The sequence below is a fragment of the Trichechus manatus genome, unplaced genomic scaffold (genome assembly GCF_000243295.1).
Source record: "Trichechus manatus latirostris isolate Lorelei unplaced genomic scaffold, TriManLat1.0 scaffold00073, whole genome shotgun sequence".
NCBI lineage: Eukaryota > Metazoa > Chordata > Mammalia > Sirenia > Trichechidae > Trichechus > Trichechus manatus.
Window position 1 is genome coordinate 6,193,060 of NW_004444009.1, and position 3,388 is coordinate 6,196,447.

A 3,388-nucleotide genomic window follows, 5' to 3' on the forward strand; every position below is an offset into this window, starting at 1 on the left:
TCAATTGTCTTCCTCTTCATTCCTGTTGTTCATGGTTCTGTCTTCAACCCCTTTCAAGTCCACCCACAGAGACTTTTCTTTACGTGTGTTTAAACTCAGTGTGGACAACTTCCTGGCCTTCCAGTATAAGCAGAGGAGGCAGATGAGCAGAAGAATGAACATAACGAAGGGGCAGATGAATAGGAAGTAGACTAAATGTGCCGATGAGCAGATCCTGGAAGGAAATGCGGGCTCTGCAACAAGAAAGAGAAAAATAAGAGATTGAAATGAATTTGTTTCCAACTTATTTGTACCAATCAGCTATAAACATTCTGGGATTTATTGCTACAAGCAATATATGTAATTTTAAAAAAGTGAGCTCAAATAGCAGCAAGCCTCTTAGATCATATGAAGGGCGCAAAGGAAATAGTGCTGGGAGAAAAGAACTTATCTGTACCAGCAATAGTGCTCTCTAACGTGCCCTCCCTCGTGCCCAGCAATTTCCAACCACTGGAGGTTCCAATGACCTACTTAAAACTAACAGCCAGGAAGAAAAACAAACAAACAAAAAAAAACCCTCTCCTTTAATCTTCTTTCCTCAGAAAAGGTATGTATAATTCAACCCTCATTCTCACCATTTTAACTGAGTTATTCCCACTGCTGCTTCTAAAAAGGAAAAAAGAAAAACCAAAAAACCCACTGCACTGTCCTTACAATACAGTTTCACCTAAAGTGGGGCACCTTCCCATCCTGACCCAAGCCTGCCTCTCCAAATTGATCTACTCCCCAGGCACCCTCCGTTCTGCTTCTTTTCTGTGTTGCTCTTTCTGCTGCCACCACCGTAATCCTCTGGGGCCTTTCAGGCCTAGCTCAGATCACACTTCCTCCCTCACCTCGGGCCCAGTTCTTCTCTTCCACTTCCTTCTCACACAGTCCTTTATTTAGACCTCCTTCCTTCCATTTAGCCATGGCCTTTGTTTCATTATAGTTACTTGCCTATGTCTGATAGTGCCGTTTGTTTCTCTGTCCCTACAGTGCGTAGCACATGTGCTCCATAACTTTTGCTGATCTGAATTAAATTGGACTGACTGCAGCCACATGGGCAGAAGATGCTATATAAAGGCCTGCTGAGGCATACGATTCTCCAGCAACTGCAGTCCGCTGGGACATGCTATCAGCGGACAGACATGCGGAGCTTGCACAAGCAGCCCCAACGTGGTACCTGGTCACAAAGCCAGGAGAGCAAAGGTGGAGTACCACACATACCACATGTTCCAGGAAATAGTGCCCTGAGCTACAGGACTGGGGTTAAAATCTCTTGATGCAGAAAGACGTGCACATACAGGGACACCAATGATTACATGCAGTCTTCCAACTACATTTATTGATGGTGGGATATTTGCAATCAAGTTTTTCTGAAAACTCTGATGCTCACAGTAAAAACCAGTTAACATCAAGTCATTCTGACTCATGGCAACCTCATGTGTGTCAGAGCAGAACTGTGCTCCATAGGGTTTTCAATGGCTCATTTTTCTGAAGTAGATCACCAGGCCTTTCTTCCAAGGCACCTCAGGGTTAGCAGCCAAGCACTTAATTGTTTGTACCACCTAGACCAGTTGCCATCAAATGGATTCCAACTCATGATGACCCCATGTGTGTCAGAACAGAACTATGCTCCATAGTGTTTTCAGTAGCTGATTTTTTGGAAGTAGATCACCAGGACTTTCATCCAAGGTCCCTCTGGGTAGACTCAAACTTCCAACCTTTTGATTATCAGCTGAGCACGTTAACTGCTTGTACTACCCGGGGACATGCTAATGACAGCTGTGCTTTTATTGGAAAATTGTAATGACATAAGGAATTTCTTCTTCAAAGGTTAAACCACAGGATTTATGGGATTATAGACTCTTAGAGATGAAAACAGGGTTAGAGGTCATTTCAGCCAAGCTGCTGACACAAGCAAGAATTCCATTATTGGCACTGCTGGTGCATATCACACCTTGAAAAACATCTCTTTGGTGGAAGTCAAGCAAGAATCTGGACATTTGTCCAACTTCTGCATTTGTGAGCTCCTTGAGGGAAGGACCTGTGTCTTATGTGTCTTTTTATTTTGTACAGCACTTTGCCTGTAGGTCCTCAATGGAGATTGATGAATGAATGAATTGCATGAGTGAATTCCACACTGGAACCCAGGGGTGGCTTCCATCATGTTACACAAAATAAAGATCATCACTGAACATTAGGTTGGCAGCTCTGAAAGGGGCTGGCAAAGAGCTGCAGGGGTTTGTTGTCTGGATGTTCTCTGGTCTCATTTGTATTCTCCATCCTAAAATTAGTTTTTGTTTTTGAAAGGGTGAACAACGAAAAGGCTAGATTTCTGAATTCTTTATCATCCTCCCCCTAAATGGCCTTGCTTGACTACCATAGCTCTCCCAAGTCTTATCTGAATACATTTGAAGGCATGTAGTTAAGAACCAACCAGTTGCCGCTGGATTGACTCTGACTCATGGTGACTGCATGTGTGTCAGAGTAGAACTGTGCTCCGTAGGGTTTTCAATGGCTCATTTTTCAGAAGTAAATCACCAGGCCTTTCTTTCGAGTCATCTCTGAATGGACTCAAACCTCCAACTTTTTGGTTAGCAGCTGAGCATGTTAACCATTTGCACCACCCAGGGAGACTACAATGCTGAAAGAGAATGGACCTGTAGAGGTCAATAATTAAGAGCACTGGCCTTGGGGTCGCTCATGCAAAAAGTAGTGAAGGAGCATCTACTACAGCTCAGAGAGCTGGGTTCAAATCCTGGCTTCTCAATTTACTGTTATTGGCGTTGGACAAGTTACTTATTTTCTGCAATCCTTAATTTTTTCATCAACAAAATGGGGAGAATAATAATGTCTAGAGTCATGATGAGACAATGCATAATAAAGCACTTCACATAGTACCTAGTGCATTTGTTGAGTCAGTAAGCAACAAATATTAGCTGGACTGTTGCTGAGAAAGCTAGGAAAATCACAGGCAACCTTCTCCCAAGAAACCAGGTAGAGAATAGCGTCAGGCCTGTTGATTCCTCATACAGGGGTCAGAGGCTTGGCCATCTCCTCCACAGACCAAGTCTCTAGATTTCTGACTGCTCTGTACCCAGTACTGGCTGACATTGAGCCAGCTAAGTAATTAGTCAAATGAGGAGGTTCTGGCATCATTTTTCAGTCATGGGAGGCAGAGGAATATGACGTAAGAGTCTATGGCACCCAGATATCACAGTTACTAGGATGGTGGTGTGATGATGGGGAGATGAGACCAGCATATAGGTGGTGGAAAGAAATCTAGTGCTTAGCTTTTCTGCCTCTGAGACTCTAACCTTCCCTATGAAGGGACTGCCAGAGAGCTTGATGATCTTAATGGAGAGGA